Here is a 22531-nt window from a genome sequence, read left to right on the forward strand (position 1 = left end):
CCCTCCATCCTATCCCGCCCCCCAATTATTCTATTTTCTACTTTGACCCTGTCCCTTTTCAAAAGTGTTTGCTTCTAATTACCCTCTTCCCCAATCTGCTTTCCCTTCTATCATTCCCCTCTTGTCCCCTTCTACCCCTACTTTCCTGTAGGGTAAGATATCCAATTGAGTGTGTATGTTATTCCCTCCTTAAGCCAAATTCAATGAGAGTAGGATTGACCCACTCCCTTTCACCTTTCTGCTCTTCCCCTCCAATTTAAGTTTTCTCTTGCCTCTTTTATATGAGATAATTTACCCTATTCTATCTCTCCCTTTCTCCTTCTCTCAATATATTCCTCTCTCACCTCTTAATTTTATTTTTTAGATACCATCCCTTCCTATTCAACTGATTCTGTGCCCTCTGTTGATGTATACATGTACATACATATACACACATATGTATTTATACACACATACACCCTCCTGTGCATACATATATGTATACATACATACATGTTTCCTTCAACTATCCTTTTACTGAGAAAAGTCTCATGGGTTACAATGATCATTTTTCCATGTGGGAATGTAAATACTTCAACTTTAATAAGTTCCTTATGGTTTCTTTTTCCTGTTTACCTTCTCATGCTTCTCTTGCTTCTTGTATTTGAAAGTCTAATTTTCTGTTCAGGTGTGGTTTTTTTCATCAAGAATATTTGAAAGTCCTCTATTTCATTAAATGACAATATTTTCCCCTGAAGCATTATACTAAGTTTTGCTGGGTAGGTGATTCTTGTTTTTAATCCTAGCTCCTTTGACCTCCAGAATATCATATTCCAAGCCCTTCTATCCCTTAATGTAGAAGAAAAATATGGAATGCTTCACGAATTTTGGTGTCATCCTTGCACAGAGGCCATGCTAATCTCTGTATTGTTCCAATTTTAGTATATGTGCTGCTGAAGCAAGCACCCACATAATATTTCAGTGAACCCCTTAACAGGTATGTGGATAGATTTAAGATAGTCTGTGAATTTGGGTGGGAAAAAATGAATCTATATTTCTACTAACTTCTAGCTAAAATTTAGCATTTCTTTAATTATGAGGGTAGACACCAAAATTAGTCTGAGAAGGGGTTCACAGGTTTCACTAGACTTCCAAAAGGATCTGATACAAAAAGAGTTGAGAATAAGCAAGCATTCACTAAGCACCATATGCAGTGTGGTAAACAATCTGTTGATTTATTTTCCTCTAAAGTCTACTAAATTTCCTTATTAACCTACATTCAATCCATACTCTTCCAAATAGAATTATGGTGTGGGAGGGAAATATGGAGGCAGGAGAGAAATGAGATGTTCTATGTTTAGAGAATGATACTAAGAGTTAAGGCTTAAATCAAGGCCAAGATATTAATTAAGAGAAAGCAACAGCCTTTTTTCTTGGAAAGAAAGAAATAAGCACCTACTATGTGTGAGACACTCTGCTAAGTGCTTTACATACTATCTCATTTGATCCTCATAACAACCCTGAGAGGTAGATGATATTATTATCTCCCTTTTGCAGGTGAGGAACCTGAAGCAGACAGAAGATAAGTGACTTGCTTAGGTTCTTACAGTCAGTATGTGTCTAAGGCCAGATATGAATTCAGGTCCTTGTGACTCCAGACCCATCATTGTCTTATAACTTCTATGAATTATAGAAATATGAACTTCTGGATTTATTAATTGAATATAATAATATTCAGTAGGCTTTTTGATATTATTGTTTTCAGTTGTAGGGAACACCAGGCAATTAAGATAAATTGAATGATAAATCCCAGAATGGGAGTGACAGGTTTTAAAACATGGGCAAGTCAAATCTAAAAGTTATGACTTCCAAAATTGGGCTTAGCCAAGATAATCAAAGCCTGCCAAGGTGAAGTAGGACAGGGTCTGGAGCTGTGGGTCACAATTAGAAAGCTAATCTGGGTGAACAGGACTGTTAAGTTTCAAGCAGCTACAGAACACTATCCTCTAACAGAATCTATGTGAATGTGAGTGTGTGTGTGAGAGAGACAGACAGACAGAGTTAGAGATACATAAAGAGACAAAGAGACAGATAGATATTTTTGACTTGTTGGTAAGGTCATGGACATCCCTTGACCACTGATAGTTTTAAAGAGATGGGACACCAATGGTCTAGATGTGATGCAAGGGAGAAGTTACATTACATTCCTGGAAAGCCTACCTATTGACCTCTTATTATGAAGATTTGTCTAGTCTGCTCCTTAGAGATAGCTATGTAAAATCTTAACCAAAAGACCCTGTTAGCCATTAAGGATTATTAGCAGAAACTGACTCCCAAGACCTGTTTTTGGTCTCTATCTTCACTGATTGAAAATTAATATAAAAATGCTCTCACTTAAGTAGCTGTTACTGCTAGCTTAGATCCTGTTTTGCCTCCTGCTATGAATCAGGCTACAATCCTGAATAATTTATATGAGGCATGTTGTATCCTGTTTTAGCTTCTCCTCAGCTTATAGTTTCACTTATTCTTCCCTTCAAGTGTTTATAACCTGATTATTTAAAAGATCTGAAATACTTATATAAGTACCATCAGACAGAATCTAATGTCTCAGGATGAGCCCTTAAATTTACAAACACACAAGACAAAAGCGAGGAAACCAAAGCTTTCAGAAGGGAAGGAAGGAAAGAAAGTTGAACAGGGTGCCTTGCCTCTCATGGACAGGCCTGCTGGCATTCAGGATGAATAATTTCACTGTATGTCTTAGCTTGTTTAATAAAGAGGAATAATTTGACCTGAGGCCTACTTTTCAAATAACTTCTGAAGCCTCATTACAGGGATCTTAATGCACACAGTAACTTCATGGGGGTTAAATAGCTACTCAAAACAAAGGAAATGGAGAGTATATTAAACACAATACTTTTACGTCAAATACATATCAAACAGCACATAACTAGGCATGAATGAGACATAATCTTGTAGAATAATACCATTCAGGAAAACTAATACCTTCAGCTTCCCATCATTTGCTCCAGGAATGATTTAGAATCCCTCTCTCATTAAGTGAATGAGCTTAAACTAATTAATATTTTGTTAGAAATATTTTCTGGAGTCTTCAGAATTGAAGAAAATTGTCTTCCCGGTGGTTCAAATTTAAAAGAACATCTCAAAAGACTATTTATATATTTAAAATATATATTTGTATAAAAAAATAAAAGGTTCTCAACTGAAAGGGAGGAAGAGCCATGGGAGTTTGAGGAGGGATGAAAAGGTTTAGAAGAGCTTCTATAGAGAGTGGTATAATAAGCAGATAAGGGGGCATAGTATTTATTATTATGTAACATAAATTTGTAGTGGACCCAGTCAGAATGGTTGTATAATTTTCTCCACCTTCATTCTGCAGTATATGTGTGGGAATGAAGACAAAGAGTAGAAGTGATTTGAGACTGAGCCTCTGCTGAGCATAATCAGCAATGCTATAAGGGGGCTAGAGCTTGAGCCTGTTTCAAAGATTTGGAGTTTATAGAGGAGAAAAGTAGCACAGGGAAGGTTATTCTGTGCCTAATGGACTGCTTAAGTGAGCTCCTGACAGTGGATTTATACTGTCTATCTACCTACCTATCTAACCAGCTATCCACATACATACATATATACATGTGTCTGTGTGTGTGTATACAAAATTGTGTATGTTATCAGTACAAAACAAGCAGAAAAGCAACAGTTCTAAATAATAAGTATGTGATTGAGGTTGTATGAGAGGACCTGCTTCAGGTGTGTCAGTATAGCAAATTCCTAACAGATATCAAATCATCGGTATAATTCTTGTTACCTGCTTAATCATACGGAAAGAGGGAGATGTATAATAAGTTGTGTGCTGATCTGTGGAAGAAACATGGATTACTCCACATGGAAATTTAAAGACATTTTATGTAAATTGATACAACACAAATACTTCCTCAGCCATTTGTCAAATTCTAAACCAATTGACAGAACAGAGTTCTCCTTACTCCTTCATACTTAAGCATTAATCCCTGAGTCTCAAAGTCCTGCCTCACCATCTCCCTCTCCTCTCTAGCTCCTTCCTGTATACTTGGGGCTTAAATATCCATAAGATGCTCCCTCACAATCTCTAATTCCCATTTACTCAAATTCCTCAAACACTTCAGTCACATACTACATCTTGCAATTGCTCACAAATATCCACTTCCCTAATTAGAAACTCTGACACTACCCTATCTCACCAAAACCTCCTATTATTCTGCCTTTCCCTATATTTCAGTACTCTGACACCTCTTTATCCTCATTGACAACTTCAACTCCTTTAACCTTTAGTATATTCTCATGCCATCATCCCTGCCCTGACTTCACTTTCCTCTCTTTTAAACCTCAACTAAATAGTCAGCCATTTAAACTCTATGATGTCCTCTATTCTTGAGTCCCTTGCCCTCTTTATTCTATTACTGTATGTAATGGTAAGATAATTTGAAGATCTTCCTCACCTCTTAATGGGTCTCAAGGGGAACCTAGCAGGAGGCGCTTGATTGAGGGGAAGCTTGTTTGCTTGTTTTTCAGGAACCCACACCTTTTGTTACTTTGCAATTAGTCAGTGGGTCACAAAGATTGTAATGTCCTCTGATCCTGAAGAAGGGTATATATACTGTAAAGTGAGGTTTTGCTTTGGGGCTCACATATGGGAAAAGTTATATGATTTGGCTAGATGAGACTATGGGTAGCCATTGAGCCCCCAACTTTGAAAACCCAGATGTTGGTGCTTCTCTCTCTGGTAACTAACTATGTAGGTATGTGATGGTCAGACAGCTAGAAGCCCTGTCTGTTGGTCTTTTGGATTATGTTGTTTTCTCTGTCTGTATTTTTTGTCTGCTTGCAATTTCTGTTTGTACTTTCTGAAGTTTAGAGTGCTGACTTTTTCCCTGAACTAAGTGAATATATGTGTGTGTGTATAATATTTGATTAAAGATTGTTGATCCCTTTAAATTTGCTTTCTTTTATTTTTTTTAAAACACAGTTGGGGTTAAGTAACTTGCCCAAGGTTACACGGTCAGTTATTTTGTGTGGGTGTTAAGTATCTGAGGCCAGAACCGATCCCGGGTCCTCCCGATGCCAGGGCCGGTGCTCTTACTCATTGCACTACCTAGCTGCCCCTAAATTTGCTTTCTTCTAGTAAAGCAGATCAAAGAATCTGTACCAGCAGCCATCCTGGGTATGCTAGGGTGCTTGCTGTTACACTGTACTTCTCTTGTCAAATCTAGATTATTCTCAAGTCAAATCAACAAGCATTTTTAATCACTTTAATTATATGTCAAGCACTATGTTAAGTTCTGGGAATATAAATGGAGGCAGAAAAAAAACCACAGTCCTTATCTTCAAGGAGTTTACATTCTAATGAGGGAAGACAATACATAACCTACTCTTTTAGCCAACTGGCATGCTTCCATGAACTAGCACTGGTTTTGCTGGTAAGTTATTTTCCCAATCACGTTGTCACTCATAATAGTCATGATGGTAGTACCCTATCCTATTGCGTAGTACTGGAAAGGAAGAAGTTGTTTATTCTAATTTTTCATTTTCTCATTTGATTTCTTGGTCATTATTCACTCTGGTGTGAACTTCAATGTCATTCAATAAACATTTATTAAATGCCTACTTTGATTGACACTTTGCTAAGCACTGGGGATACAAAGAAAGGCAGAAGATAGTCACTGCTCTCCACAAGCTCAAAATTGTATGAGAGAGATGACACACAAACAGCTGTGTGTGAGCAAGCAATGTACAGGGTGAATACTAGATAATGAACTGAGGGAAGGCACTAGAATTAGTAAGATCGGTAAAGGTTTCTTGTGAGATAGGATTTTAGCTGAGATTTCAAGGAAGTCAGGGAAGAAAGAAAGTAGAAATGAGGAGGGAGAGTATAATGAACAACCAGGAAAAATGCCCAGAACCAAGAGTTAGGGTGTCTTGCTTGAGGAGTAGCAACAGTTCTGCTTTCATTAGACTGAAGAGTAAATGGGGGAAGGAGAACAAAGTGTGACATGATTGGAAAATGTAGTGAGAAGGAGGCTAATTTATTAATGGCTTTAAATGCCAAAAAGAGGATGTTATGATTGATCTTGGAAGTGATAGGAAGACACTGTAATTTATTGAATAGAAGGTGTTAATATGGTTGGTTGGACCTACACTTTAGGAAAATCATTTTGGTAGATCAATGGAGGGTGGACTGGAGTGGAAAGAATATTGAATGAAACAGGCCAATGGGCTATTGAAATTATCTAAGTATGAGAAGATGAGAAGATGGAGTAGAGGAGTGAATGGGGAATTCTGAGAGATGTTGCAAAAGTGAGATCCACAGGTCTTGGCAACAGATTAGACACTGGAGGTAAGAGACAGCAAAGAGTAGAGAACAATACCCAGATTGTGAGCCAGGGGCCTGAGAAGAAGACAGTGCCCTCAATAGTAACTGGGGAAAAGAGGAGCTAGACTTTCCTTTGAGGCTGCACCTTCCATCTCCTGTCCCCTGGGAGAGGTGGCAAGGACCCATACCTGGCCAACTTCCATCCTGTCAGCCCACTTCCTGTGGCCACCTTGATCTCCCAACCATACACGGAGAATCTCCACTGAAAAGAAGAATAACTTTCTCTTTGACCTCAGTCATTCCATCTCACTCAACATACCCAAAACTCATCATGCCTAAAATTAAACCCTGACCACCTCCTACCTTCAGTATTACTCTAGAGGACAATACTATTCTCCCAGTCCCTCAGGCTCACAAGCTACATATCAACCTTGCATCTTTATTATCTCTTATATACCCCCCCATGTCCAATCTGTTGTAAGGCATGTAAATTTCACCTTTGCAATATCTCTCTAATATGACCCCTTCTCTCCTCTGATGCAACCACTACTCTGGGGGCAGGCTCTCATCAACTCTTACCTTGACTATTGCCTACTGGTGGGTCTACCTGTCTTAAGTCTCCCCACTCTATCCTTCACTCACACACCAAAGTGATTTTCCTAAAGTGCAGGTCCAATCATGTCACCTCTCCTTCCCTTTCCTTCCTTCCTTCCTTTCTTCCTTCCTTCCTTCTTTACTTCCTTACTTCCTCCCAATAACTTCAGTGGCAAGACACTATATTTCAGCTCCTGAAATTTTTATTGGCTAATTCCTTATGTCTAGAATGTTCTTCCTCTTCATCTATGCTTACTTCTTTCCTTAGCTTCAAGTACTAATTAAAATTTTATCTTCTACAGGAAGCCTTCCTGAACCCCTTTTTTAAATTTATTTATTTTTATTTTGGTGGGCAATTGGGGTTAAGTAACTTACCCAAGGTCACACAGCTAGGTTTGTGTGTGTGTGTGTGTGTGTGTGTGTGTTCTAAGTGTCTGAGGCCGGATCCAAACTCAGGTTCTCCTGACTCTGGGGCCGGCACTCTACTCACTGTGCCACCTAGCCACCCCACCTGAACCCCTTTTAATTCTAGCCACCCTCTCTCTTAATTATTTGCTATTTATCCTGCATGTAGTTTAAACAAACATTGTAGGTTCTCTCTCCCATTAGACTGTGAGTTCCTTGAGGGCAGTTACTTGCCTCTTTTTATATCCCCAGCACTTAGCATATTTAAAGAAAGTAGACCTCTTTTATCTCAAAGAGATCATAAAAATGGGGAAAGGACCAAATGTACAAAGTATTCATAGCAGCTCTTTTTGTGGTAGCTAAGAATTGGAAACTGAGGAGATGCCCATCAACTGGAGAATAATTGAACAAGTTGTGCTATATGATTGTGATGGAATATTACTATGCTATAAGAAATGATGAGCAGATGGACTTCAGAAAAACATGGAAAAGGGATGGCTAGGTGGCACAGTGAATAGAGAAATGCTCTGGAGTGAGGAGGACCTGAGTTCAAATCTGGCCTCAGACACTTAACACAAAAACTATCCATGACCTTGGGCAAGTCACTTAACCCCAATTGCCCTCCAAAAAGCAAAAAGAAAAAGAAAAACATGGAAAGACTTACATGAACTGATACTAAGTGAACTGAGCAGAAGCAGAGGAATGTTGTACATAGTAATGGCCACATTGTATGATGACTAACTTTCATAGACTTGGCTCTTCTCAGCATTGCTAAGATCTAAGATAACTCTAAAAGACTCATGTTGGAAAATGTTGTCCACATCCAGAGAAAGAACTATGGAGTCTGAATGCAGATTGAAACAATGAACCACAAGGAACTACAAGAAAGAAGAAACAAAACAAAAGAAAAAAGAAAAAGGGGATCAAATATTATGCCCTCCTTTTACCACTCCTTCCGCCACTGCTCCCTTGGAACCTAGTCATGCTGAGTGATCAGGATTGCAGGGAAGGTCCATCAGTGCTTCCTGCGGTGCATGAGTCGATACAGATACAGATACCTGGGTCTGTATGAAAACAGGGGAGTTGCAACAGTCCAGCAAAACCTATGGGATCCCCTCTGGGGCTAGTAACCAGGGCTTGAAACCACAGACCCTTATCAAGCCACTCTCCTCAGGGTTTTTTCCTGGGAGAACTTTGGCTTGTACTTTAAAAGTGAACATAGAAGCTGAGGAGCTAGTGGAGTCTTTTGGTAAAAGTGGGCATATAAGAATACAATACTCAGGTAAAACATATTTCTGCATTAGCTATTATTTAAAAAGCAATACAAAATTTTAGAAATTAAAAAATTTGCTTCAATATACACCCTGAGTCTGTCAGTTCTCTATCTAGAGGTAGATAGCAATTTTTATCATGAGTTCTTTGGAGAGGGGATGAATCATTGTACAGATCAGAGTTAACTAAGTTTTTCAGAGTTCATTTTCTATATATCTAATATATATTGTATCTGTTATGCTGCATATTATTCTCCTGGTTCTGCTTGCTTCACTTTGCATCAGTTCATATAAGGTGTGAAATTGTGATTCTTTGGGGCAGCTAGGTGGCACAGTGAATAGAGCACTGGCCCTGAAATCAGGAAGACCTGAGTTCAAATCGAGCCTCAGACACTTAACACAAAAACTAGCCATGTGACCTGGGCAAGTCACTTAACTCCAATTGCACTACTTTCCCCCCTCCAAAAAAAACAAACAAACAAATTGTGATTCCCATAATAATCTGTTGATTGTTATCTATATGATATTTATAATGAATATACTAATGGATTCGATTTTCAGAATTAACAATAAAGCTTGAAATGGTCAATCATACTTTAACAACACTCACAGTCACTGCCTGTGCACCTTAAGTGAAGGAAATCAAAGACTGAAGAACCTATTCCTATTGCAGAACTCTGGTTTCATGCCCTATGGCTGGTGGTCATACCCCACCACCAGAATTTTTGTATTTGGGGATTTGTAGATTTCTTGTGGGAAACACTAAATGACTGTTTGTAATATATCTTCTCCCCTCTCTTCCCACTTGTGATTTATGTATATAATCTCTGTCTTCACTTGAGCAAGGTGTAATTCTGTTCAGGAGAATTACTGACTTGCAAATCTCTTCTTCATTATGAAATTAATTAATTAAATGGGAATTCTTCTCTGGCCTGCCATTTTGTAATTCTTAGTTTAGAGACAAGCTTGGTAAAAATCCTATTAACATTAACTGTTGTCAGAAGTTTTCAAGGGGTGGATATAGGGTGAAGCCTTGAACTCTCCAGTACCAGAGAGAAGGGACCAGTTACCACTGGATCTTTTTCCCCAGTCACAACTCACCTGGTCTGGCAGGTTCAATGCCCACTCTCTTTCCATGGTTGGCTTTGTATGCAGATAAAATTACCACGGGGGTGGGGAGGGTGAAGCCAAGATGGAGGAGTAAGAGCAGGAACTCACTTAAGCTCCTGCACCAACCACCTCCAATACCTGTAAAAAAAAAATTACTCTAAACAAATTGTAGAGCAACAGAACCCACAAAGTGACAGAGAGAAACAAATCTCCCACTGAAGGCAGCCTGGAAGGCCAACAGGAAAGGTCTATTGCACTGGCTAATGCAGTCCTGTGTGAGCCATGCCAACCCAGACTCACAGCCCAGACCAGCCAAAGCAGACGTCAGGAGAGTGAATCACTGACAGCTGTGGCAGTTTCCAGACTTCTCAAACCATAAACGCCAAAGAGAAAGTAAAAAGTCAGTAGGGAACTCTGTCAGAACCAGGTGACAAAAGAAGCAGTCCAGCTCCTGCCCCTGGGGTGGCAGAGGTGGCAGAGGCACAGTGGCTGCAACTGCTGCCTCGTAGCTGCCTCCAGAGTTCGTGGCCTGCAGATTGGAGGGGGACCAAGTGACCATACAGAGGATAATTGCTCTTGCTTTGACCAGCTTGGATTGCAGTCTTGGGAGGTGGTCCTGGGGTAAGGAATGCCAGTAGCCAGAGGTTGTGGTGGCTGTAAAGAAGGTGCCATGCTCATAGCTCTGAGAAACAGCTCTGGCAGCAGCTGTTCAAACCCCAGCAATTTAGGACACAGCTTTCTCCACTCTGGAAGCAGAGTTCTACCATGGTAAAGAACTGAAATGTCAAGTAATTGGCTGGCAAGATGAGCAAGCAGAGTAAGCACAATCAGACCATAGAATCTCTTTTTGGGGACAAAAAGGATCAAAACACGGAACCAGAAGAAGACAACTAAGTCAAAACTCCTGCATCACAAGAGTCCAAGAAAAATATGAATTGGTTACAGGCCATGGAGGAGCTCAAGAAGGATTTTGAAAATCAAGTAAGAGAAGTGGAGGAAAAATTGGGAAGAGAAATGAGAATGATGCAAGAAAATCATGAAAAGCAAGTCAACAGCCTGCTAAAGGAGGCCCAAAAATACACTGAAGAAAATAACACCTTGAAAAATAGACTAACTCAAATGGCAAAACAAACCCTAAAAGCAAATGAGGAAAAGAATGCCTTAAAAGGCCAAATTGGCCAGATGGAAAAGGAATTTCAAAAACTCACTGAAGAGAATAATTCCTTCAAAATTAGATTGGAGCAACTGGTGGATAATGACTTTATGAGAAATCAAGATACTATAAAACAGATCCAAACAAATGAAAAAATAGAAGGCAATGTGAAATATCTCATGGGAAAAACCACTGACCTGGAAAACAGATCCAGGAGACGTCATTTAAAAATTATTGGACTACCTGAAGGTCATGATCAAAAAAAGAGCCTAGACACAATCTTTCAAGAAATTCTAAAGGAAAATTGCCCTGATATCCTAGAACCAGAGGGCAAAATAAAGGTTGAAAGAATCCACCAATCACCTCCTAAAAAAGAAAACTCCTAGGAATATTATAGCCAGTTTCTGCAGTTCCCAGATCAAGGAGAAAATATTACAAGCAGCAAGGAAGAAATAATTTTATTATTGTGGAAACACAAACAGGACAACACAAGGCCTAGCAGCTTCCACATTAAGGGATCGAAGGGCTTAGAATATGATATTCTGGAGGTCAAAGGAGCTAGGATTAAAACCAAAAATCACCTACCCAGAAAAACTGAGTATAATGCTTCAGGGGAAAATATGGTTGTTCAATGAAATAGAGGACTTTCAAGCATTCTTGATGAAAAACTAGAGCTGAACAGAAAATTTGACTTTCAAATACAAGAAGCAAGAGAAGCATAAGAAGGTAAACAGGAAAAAGAAATCATAAGGAACTCATTAAAGTTGAACTATTTATATTCCTACATGGAAAAAACAATAATTGTAACTCATGAGATTTTTCTCAGTATAAGGATAGTTGAAGGAAATATATATGTGTATGTATGTATGTATGTATATATATATATATATACACATATATATGTATATATAGGAGGGTGTATGGGTATATAAATAGACATGTGAGTATATGTATATGTGTGTACATGTACAAGATCAGTTGAATAGGAAGGGATAATATCTAAAAAATAAAATTAAGAGGTGAGAGAGAAATATATTGGGAGAAGAAGAAAGGGAGAGATAGAATAGACTAAATTATCTCATATAAAAGAGGCAAGAGAAAACTGTTACAATGGAAAGAAAGAGCAGGAAGGTGAAAGGGTATGCGTTAGCCTTACTCATTGAATTTGGCTTAAGGAGTGAATAACATACACACTCAATTGGGTATCTTACCCTACAGGAAAGTTGGGGGGAAGGGGATAAGAGGGGGATGATAGAAGGGAGGGCAGATTGGGGGAGAGAGTAGCTAGAAGCAAACACTTTTGAAAAGGAATAGGGCCAAAGTAGAAAACAGAATAAATGGGGGATGGGATAGGATGGAGGGACATATAGTTAGTCTTTCACAATATAACTACTATGGAAACATTTTGCGTAACTACATATGTACAAACTATATTGAATTGCTTCTCTTCCAAGTGGGGGTGGGTAAGGAGGGAAGAAGGGAAACAATTTGGAAATCAAACTTTTAAAAACAAATGTTTAAATTTTTTTTTTCATGAAACTGGGAAATAAGATAAACAGGTATAGAAATACATCTTGCCCTACTAGAAAGTTAGAGGGTGGGATAGGGGAGTTTAGGGGGGATGTCAAGGGCTAGCTCTGGGGAGCCCCACAAGAGGGATGCAGATCCAGTCCAAGGTCTCCCCTGAGCCTGGTCCCCACCTTCCATGGGCTCATTATCTCAGAATGGTTGGCTCACCATCATCTGCTCATCCTCCTTCCATGCAAGGGAGGTTTGGAACAGGCTGGTCGTTCCTGGAACCTTGGCCACTTGAGTGATATAGATAAGGAAGTGACACAAGAATTACGAAAGCAGGGAAGCATCCCATGGGAGCAGCCTCCTGAAAAATTGCAAGGTAAGTGCCTCATGTAACAAACTACGTGAAGTTTCCCATGAGAAAGTATGATCTAAGTGCTTCAGCAATGGTATATAAACCCTAACCCTCAGATGCTTAATTGGGATTTGCTTAGCATTTATGCAATAAATGTATGAATGCTTTCAATTTCTGCCAGGCCCATGATTCTTCATTTGTTCGTGCTCTCACATTCAGTTGGTGCTGTGAAGTGCAGGCATCAAGTGGCGCCTGAACAGAGACCTGAAAGATGGTATGAGGAGATTTCCCCCCTTAGGACTCCAGAGAAACAGAAAACCCTCAGCTATCAGCATAAAGGTACCTTAGTGACCACCCCATCATGGAAAAAGGTAAAGGGAGCAAGAGGATTATAAATAATGTCCCAGAACAGTTAAGCCATCTAGCATTCAAAGAAAAAGGGAAGGGATGGCATCCCGGCAGTGTTAGGGCATGAATGGTTGCCAGGCTTAGTGGGAGAGTAGGGAACTCAAGTAACAAGTAAGCAGTGATTCTGGTCTTGGAAAAGGGTCTGAGAAAGGTACTTTCATTTTCACTGGGCATGCACGGCCAAGAAAGTGGGACAGGTACAAAAGGAAAATAGAGACTGAGAATATTATTTAAGATTCCTAAAGAAATTAGTGAAAGGGGCTTGTTTATTACAAGTGCTCAATTACCAGAATTTTTAGAGTGTGTATAGACATGTTGCCCATGATTTCCACAAGAAGGCACTATAGACTCTGGAAAGTGGGAGACTGTAGGCCGGCAGATAAGTGAATACTATAGCAAAATAGAACCGGGCGCATTTCCCATGTCAGCATTTTCAGCGTGGAACGTGCTAAAAAAATATGCCTCATACCACCAGAAAAAGTCCTGCTGGCTGCAAAAGTACCAAGACAAGATACAGCTATGGGTACAGATAAGGAGTGGAGGAGGATAAGAAACCTCTCTATCAGGATCCCATTACACCCACTGCTCCCGCTGCTCCTTCACCACCCTCATACAAAAGATATTAGAATATATACCCCGGACTCCCTGAAAAAATGGCTCCACTGACCCCAGCCATGGGACTGATCCAAAAGGCAGTAAAAAAGGCAGAGGCAAGGGAGAGGAGGTACCACTAGAAATTGTTATCCCTTCCACTAGAATTTAATTTTCCTGTTACTGAAGTAGACAACCCTAATAACCCTGGACAGATGGTGAAATGGCATTATAATTTTGATCTAAAATTACTGAAAGAATTGAAACACACATCACATATCCACCTATCCACCTCCTGCATCTCCACCAGCTCCACCTTCCTCATGTGCGAGCTCAAGTCACTGCAGCTGAAGCTCCACAGCCCACTGCTCCTGTCCCAGCCCCAGCTCCGCCCAACATGGACAGGTGCAAGCTCAGAGAGCTCCAGGCCTTCATCTAGCTCTGTCAGCAGGCCCTGGGCCTTCTGCACACCCATGAGCTGCGGTTCCTCCAGGACTAGGTGGAGAGTATGGGTGGTTTACTCCAACCTGCTCCACATAAAGCAAAATCTGAAGAAAAAATCAAGGAGGAAAAGACTGAAAGTAAGAAACCCAAAGAATCCCCTAAACTAGAAGAGCTTGACAGTGAGGAGAGTGACATAGAGATCGATAATGAAGGAGTGATTGAAGCAAATACAGATTCCCCTCAGGAAATGGGAGATGAGACTGCCAAGGTAACAGAGGAGATTATGGATCAGACTGATGAAAAGAAAGTGGCGGCCCCTGACACCCTCAATAGTGGTAACCTTAAGACCACCATTCAGTTACTCACAGAGGCCATCAAACCAAGTCCCCATTTGGTCATTTTATATGCTAAGAAAGCCAGTATCTTTATAAAACTGCAAAAGTCCAATGCTGCAATTAGAGATTGTGACAGAGTGACTGAAATAAACCCGGACTTCACCCAGCCCTACAAGTGGCCAGGGAAAGCCCACAGACTCCTTGGCCACTGGGAGGAGTCAGCCCAGGATCTTGCCATGGCTTGCAAACTGCACTAGGATGAGGATGCCAGTGCTTTGCAAAGGAAGTCCATCCAAGGGTCCAGAAGATTGCTGAACATCAGCGAAAATACAAAAGAAAATATGAGGAATGAAAGATCAAAGAAAGGCTAGAAAGGGTGAAGAAGTCTCGAAGAAACATGAACAAGCCCAAAGGGAGGAAGAATCCTGGCAGGCCTCTGGAGCCCAGTTTGGCTCTTTTCCAGGTTTTCCTGGGGGTATGCCTGGGAATATTGGAGGCATGCCTGGCCATGCCTGGGATGGCAGGAATGCCCGGGCTCAATGAGATTCTTAGTGACCCAGAAGTGCTGGCAGCCATGCAGGACCTAGAGGTGATGGTGGCATTACAGGACGTGGCACAGAACCCCGTGAACATGTCCAAATATCAGAGCAACCCAAAGGTTATGAATCTCATCAGCAAATTGTCAGCCAAATTTGGAGGTCAAGCATAAATGCTCTTTTAACAAATAATCCCTTACTGACTAAAAAATAAAAAAGAATTAAAACATGCCTCTGTAGAATGTGGTCTGTTGGGAGTCAAGATGGCGGAGTAGAAGGAGGTCCTCCACAGCTCTGGCTTCCACCTTCTCCAATTCATATAAAAGGGGACTCTAAACAAACTCTGGAGCTACAGAACCCACAAAATGACACAGAGAAGCTAACCTTCCACTGAGGACAGCCTGGCAGGCCGGCAGGAATGGGCCAGTGCAGTACTCTGGGAGCCAAGCCCAGGCCCAGAGGTGTTAGCCCCAGGGCGGGCCTGACCAGCTGCTGGCTGAAGGGACTCCAGATCACCAGCATCTGTGGCCATTTCCAGAATTATCAACACATAGATGCTAAGGACAAAGTGAGAGGTCATTGCACTGTGGACTTTGGGACCCAGTAGCTGGGAGTGGGTAGGCTTTTGCCCTGTGGCAGCTTCAGTTCCTGGCCTACAGAGTGTATGAGGACCACGTGACTAGTCTGAGGGGTAATCGCTCTTGCTTTAAACTGCTTGGATCTGGATTGCAGTCTAGGGTGGAGGCCCTGGGGTGTGAGACCAGCTTCCCAGAGTATGTGGAGGCTTCAGAGAGGGCACCTAACTAATAGCTCCAGCAGCTGAGAAAACCCCAGCATTTGGTACAAAGCTCCCCTGTCTGGTCGCAGAGTCCTACAATGGCAAAAAGCCAAGGGGTCAAGTGACTAAAGGGCGACATGACCAGGCAAAGGAAACAAAGCAAACAGAAGAATCCAACATTAGACTCCTATTTTGGGGACAAAAAGGAGCAAAGCATGGAACAGGAGGAAGACAGTGAAGTCAGAACACCTGCACCAAAAGCTTCAAAGGAAAATATGAGCTGGGTACAGGCCATAGAGGACCTTAAGAAGCAGATAAGAGAAGTGGAGGAAAAATTGGGAAGAGAAATGAGAATGATGCAAGAAAATTACAAAATGAGAGTCAACAGTCTAACTGAGGAAAATAACACCTTAAAAACAGACTAACTCAAATGGCAAAAGAGGCTCAAAAAAAAACTGAAAAAAAAGAGGCAATGAGGAGAAGAATGCCTTAAAAATACTAATTTGCCAGATGGAAAAAGAATCTCAAAAGCTCACTGAGGAGAATCATTGCTTCAGAATTAGATTGGAGCAAATGGAAGCTAATGACTTTATGAGAAATCAAGATGCTATTAAACAGAGCCAAACAAATGAAAGAATAGAAGGCAATGTGAAATATCTCATTGAAAAACCACTGACCTGGAAAATAGATCCAGGAGAGATAATTTAAAAATTATTGGACTACCTGAAAGCCATGATCAAAGAAAGAACCTAGAAATCATCCTCCAAGAAATCCTCAAGGAAAACTGCCCTGATGTTTTAGAACCAGAAGGCAAAATAGAGGTTGAAAGAATCCACTGATCACCTCCTGAAAAAGATCCCAAAAAGAAAACTACTAGGAATATTATAACCAGGTTCAGGAATTCCCAGATCAAGGAGAGAATATTACAAGCAGCCAGGAAGAAACATTTTGAATATTGTGGAAACACAATCAGGATAACACAGGATCTGGCAGCTTCTACACTGAGGGATCGATGGGCTTGGAATGTGATATTCCAGAGGTCAAAGGAGCTGGGATTAAAACCAAGAGTCACTTACCCAGCAAAACTGAGTATCATGTTTCAGGGGAAAATATGGTCATTCAGTGGAATAGAGGACTTTCCAGCATTCTTGATGAAAAAACCAGAGTTGAATAGAAAATTTGACAGTCAGATACAAGAAGCAAGAGAAGCATGAGAAGGTAAACAGGGAAAAGAAATCATAAGGAACTTATCAAAGTTGAACTATTAACATTCCTACATGGAAAAATGATAATTGTAACTGAGGAAACTTTTCTCAGTATGAAAATAGCTGAAGGGAATAGAAATATATATATATGTCTATATATGAGGGTATATGGGCATATGAATATATATGTGAATATGTGTATATATGTTTACAGGTTTACATAGATAGAGGGCACAAGACCAATTTAATAGGAAGGGATGATACTTGAAAGGTGAAATTAAGAGGTCAGAGAGGAATATAATGAGAGGAGATGGGGAGAGACTGAATGGGGTAAACTATCTCATATAGAAGAGGCAAAGGAAAATGGTTACAATGGAGGGGAAGAGTAGAAAGGCAAAAGGGAATGAGTCAACCTTATTCTCATTTAATTTGGCTTGGGGAGGGAATGACATACACACTAAATAGGGTATCTCACCCTCCAGGAAAGTAGGGGGGAAGGGGATGAGAGGGGGGATGATGGAAGGGAGGGCAGGCTGGCAGGGAGGGAAGTTGGAAGCACCCACTTTTGAAAAGGTACAGGATCAAAGTAGAGAATAGAACAAGTGGGAGTAGGAGGGAAGGAAATATAGTCAGTCTTTTACAATATATCTACTATGTTAATGTTTTGCATTAGCTACACATGTACAGCCTATACTGAACTGCTTATCTTCCCAGTAAGGGTGGGTGACAAGGGACAAAAGGAATGAATCTGGAATAAAATCAAATGTCTAAAGAAAGTATATATATATATATATATATATATATATATATATATATATATATATATATATATATATATATATATATATATATATATATATTAGTAATAGTATTTTACACGTAATTGGGAAATAAGATGTACAGGCACTGGGTCATAGAGATCCACCATGCCCTACTGGAAAAGTTGAAAGGGGTATGGGAGAAAATATGGGAGAGAGCAGATTGGGGGAGGAGATATCACATGGGACTGCTATTTTGGGGCAGTGGGTAGGGGGGAAACAGGGAGAAAAAAAATAGAAAAAAAAATTTTAAATATATTGACCTTAGGGGAAATCTTTCTGAAAGCCTTGTGAGATTAAAGATACTATAAAGTTACTTCATGATGTATCAGAGGATGACCCTAGTTGTGATCTAGGGAAGCTGTTTAGTAGACTTGCCTCATAGACAAAAAATTCTATGACAAGCTCTGTAATTACTTTTTTTTATTCTCTGTGTCTGTGGGCAGTGTTTTATTCAAATTTGTATCAGACCAAAAAGTTCTCGCTAGTACTTTTCCAAAGTGTGGTACAACTGTGCCCTGAAGAAAGGAAAAAAGATTATCCTTGAATTTTTTTCCTAGATTAAATATCCCAAGGATAAAATTATTTTACTGAGGGACAGAGGACTGTTGCAAGAGGATTTTTAAGAGAACATAATTTACTCCATTTTGTCCTGCATTTGTTGTTATTATATTTCTTTTACTTCATGCATGATGCCCCTATGGCTCATACTGAATGTCTCCTTTGGTACCTCCCTTCCCCCTAATTGATATATCTTGCAAAAGAAAATTTATAGGACTTTGAATAGTTCTAGGAACCCATCCTCTTTCCTTTATAATATCTAATAAAGCAGGTTGTAGAAGCTTAACAAATGTTGATTTACTTAACTGACAAAGAAAATACTACTCCCTTTGATCCAGTCAGTGTAAATGGCTATACTAAATAAATTCTTTTGTAATTAAAAAAAAAAAAGAATATGCTCTGTCTAGTCCTTATGTAGACTTTGTACTGGACACAATTTCTAACACTGTTATGGTACCTTATGATTGGTATTCTCTTGCAAAAACATGGTTAGACAGTGGAGTTTACTTAGTTCAGAAATCAGAATTTTTTGAGAATTGACAAACACAAGTCAGGTACAATGAGAGAACAAGAATCTTCATATCCTTTGAGCAGCTGACAGGAGCGGGACAATACATTCAGCTCCAAAATCAGCTAGATTTTCCCTTTCAAGCTTATGAGCAGATAATGAGAGCGGCTCTATCACATTGCAGAAGCTGCCTGGAAAGGACAGGGGAGCCTCATTTTATTAAGATTACTCAAAAACCACAGTAAACTTTCCCCAATTTCCTCGCCAGGTTGACACAAGCTATCCAGAGAAGTGTTTCAGATTCCACTGCTGCCCAGATTCTCTTGCAAAAACTAGCCAGAGAAAATGCAAATGCAGATTGTCAGAAGGCCTTGGCAGGAGAGAAGCCTAACATGACTATCACAAAAATGATACAAAGGTGCCAAAATGTAGGGACAGCTTCTTTCCAAACTATCCTCCAAGCAGAAACTTTTACTGTAGCTTTTTTAAATCAGGGAAACCGAGGACAGAAGGCCCTCAAGTGTTTCAACTGTGGAAAACCCAGTCACATAAAAAGGAAGTGCAGGGCACCTTTAAGGACCCACGACTTTTCTCCATCCACTCTTTGCCCTAAATGCCACAGAGGGAAACACTGGGCTGCCCAGTGCAGATCAGTTACTGATACAAATGACCAGCCTTTAAACTTCCTCCAGTGCCTGCTCCAGCCCCAGAAAACAATTGGAGCCAGCTCCGAACCAATCACAGTAAGCGAGCTCACCCATGCAATCCCTGGATCTGGCTGCTCCCAAAGACTGTCAGGTTGACAGTACCCAAAATGCTGTGCCCACTCCTATGGGGGTCTATGGGCCCTTCCCCCATGGTACAGTGGGCCTTATCTTGGGCCACAGTTCCCAGTCTCTCCGCGGCCTCTTAGTGGTCCCTGGCGTAGTTGATTCTGATTACACTGGTGAGATTGACGTGATGGTTCATGCATTTCCTCATCCCTCCTTTTTAATTGAACAGGGGGAGCGAATAGCACAGTTGGTTCTCATGGATTATAAGACAACAGGAAGGGCAAAACAGCAGGCTAGGGGAGTACAAGGATTTGGCAGTACAGGGCTATTCTGATCACAAAAAATATTTGACAAACGGCTGCTGTTAGTAACACAAATTCAGGGAAAGAAACTTGAGGGGCTGGTGGACACCAGAGCAGATAAATCAGTTATTAGTTTACAGCAATGGCCAGACAGACACCTGGTCATTAGATCAGGGAAATATACTACTGCAAAGAATAGGAACAGTGGCAGAACCGACACAAAGTGACGCATGACTCTAATGGGAAGTGGAAAGAAAAAAGGGGACGTTTAAACCTTATGTACTCCCCAATATCCCTTATAGCCTTTGGGGTAGGGATCTTTTAAAATGTATGAATGTCACAATAAGTAGTCAGCCAAATTTTGGCTCAGGACCACTGAGGAAAAACAAAGGGTACAAGTACCCAAAATAAGCTGGAAAGAAGGGCCTCCTATATGGGTGGAGTGACCCTTAAATCAAGAAAAAATTAAGGCCTTTCAGATAATAGTCATAGATCAATTAAAGGCAGGACATATCGAACCCTCTGTAAGTCCTTGGAATTCACCTATATTTGCAATAAAGAAAAAGTCAGAAAAGTGGCAAATGCTAACTGACCTCAGGCAGGTTAACAGTCATATGGAGACTGTGGGAGCCTTACAGCCTGGACTGCCATCCCCAGTAGCCATTCTAGAGGATGGCCCTTGTGGGTAATAGATTTAAAGGATTGCTTTTACACCATACCATTGTACAGGGAGAACTGTAAATATTTTCCCTTCTCTCTCCCATCTGTAAATTTAAAAGAGCCCCATGACAGATTTCAATGGAAGGTACTCCCACAAGGCATGAAAAATAGTCCCACTATGTGCCAGCAATATGTTGTACAGGCAATTCAACAGTCAGGCAAAATTATCCACAGGCATATATTATCCATTATATGGATGACATGCTATGTGCACACTCTCAGGAACAGACTCTCAGCCAGATGTTAGCTGATTTGGGAAAAACTTTGAAGGATAATGGGTTACAGATAGCACCAGAGACAATACATAAAGCTCCACCATATTCTTATCTTGAACACCTGGTCGATACACAGACAATTAGGCCACCAAAAAAATAGCTATAAAGAGAGATCAGCTTAACACCCTTAATGATTTCCACAAATTGCTAGGAGACATAAATTGGGTCAGGCTGTATTTGAAATGAAGAGCCCATAAATTGAAAGATTTGTATGATATTCTCAGAGGCAACCCCGATCCTCAATCACCCAGGGCATTAACCCCCATGGTAGAGGGACAACTTGCCAGAATAGAGCAAGCAATGAAGGGGGCTATGATGTCAAGAGTAATAAAGGGAAACCCATGGAGATCACCATTTTAGATACCCCAGAGGTGCCAAAAAGACAAACAGCTGGAGTGGATTTTCCTCTCAGCACAACCAAAATTTAGCATTCAAACATATCCTCACATGGTACATGGTAGCAGACTTAGCAAAAAAGGCTTGCAAAAGGAGGCAACAGCTCATAGGAAGGAACCGTGACTGTATCCATCGACCTTATAGTAAGGACCAGATAGAAGAATTGATTCCTCAGGACACAGCTTGGCAAGTGTTCATCACAATCTTTCAAGGGCCTATAGATAATACATATGCATACCCAGTCATGTAGTTTGCCAGGAAGCACAAATGGGTTATCAATGTAGTAATCCATGTGAGCCCTTTACCAGGGGCCTCTTGTGCATTCATAGATGCCTCTAAAGAATACATTGCAGCCTACTTCATTCCCCCCAGTGAAAAACAGGTGGTATACACACCTTTCCTATCTACCTAGCAAAATGAACTTCATGCTATAATCGCCTTGATACAGGATGACCCTGAACCCCTTAATATCTACTCAGACAGCAAGTATGCTGTTGGTATGGTGAATAACATAGAAACCACCCAAGTAAAGCTCTCTTCCAATTATCCTATACTTCAATTGTTTACCATGCTTCAGAAAACCATAAGGGACAGGTGTGCACCAATCTACTATATGCATGTACCATTGCACACTGATCTCCCAGGGCCTGTCATGCAAGGTAATAGAATTGCTGATGCCTTAACACATCCCTCAGTGCTCATGCTGAGTGTCACAGAAGCCCAGAAGTCACATAACAAATTCCACCAGTCATCCCAGATGCTCAGGAAACAGTTTGGAATTACAAGAGAACAAGCCAGACAGATAGTGAAGTCCTGTTCAAACTATCTTCCTTTTAGCCCTCAGGTATTCATTTCACAGGAGCTTCATTAGCTAAGCTACTATCACCCTGGCCAATTACTCAGCACCTCCATTAAGCCTATCATCCCCAGTCATCAGGAATGGTTGAATGAGTTAACAGGATACTTAAACTTCCCTTGCTAAATTCTCTGAGGAGCTACATATTCCGTGGCCCAAAGCCTGTCCTTTAACTCTGTCAAGCATTTGATCTAGACCTTTTGGTTCCCATAAGCTCAGGCCTTATGAGATAGTAACAGGACACCCAATGCCACTGTACCCTTGGGTGGGAAGCAT

At 40.6% G+C, this 22531-nt stretch overlaps 1 non-coding gene and 1 pseudogene across 1 annotated transcript; one reads left to right on the forward strand and one right to left on the reverse strand.

The window, feature by feature from the left end:
* Positions 1 to 841: 841 nt before the first annotated feature.
* LOC138156998 (U6 spliceosomal RNA) lies at positions 842 to 945 on the reverse strand. Its single transcript, XR_011167259.1, has one exon. It is a non-coding gene; the product is annotated as a U6 spliceosomal RNA (small nuclear RNA).
* Positions 946 to 14118: 13173 nt separating this feature from the next.
* Positions 14119 to 15236, forward strand: LOC138156952 (hsc70-interacting protein pseudogene; annotated as a pseudogene).
* Positions 15237 to 22531: the final 7295 nt, after the last annotated feature.

The sequence above is a fragment of the Petaurus breviceps genome, unplaced genomic scaffold (genome assembly GCF_028583685.1).
Source record: "Petaurus breviceps papuanus isolate PSGF00001 unplaced genomic scaffold, PetGlider_PUasm1.0 164, whole genome shotgun sequence".
NCBI classification, from domain to species: domain Eukaryota; kingdom Metazoa; phylum Chordata; class Mammalia; order Diprotodontia; family Petauridae; genus Petaurus; species Petaurus breviceps.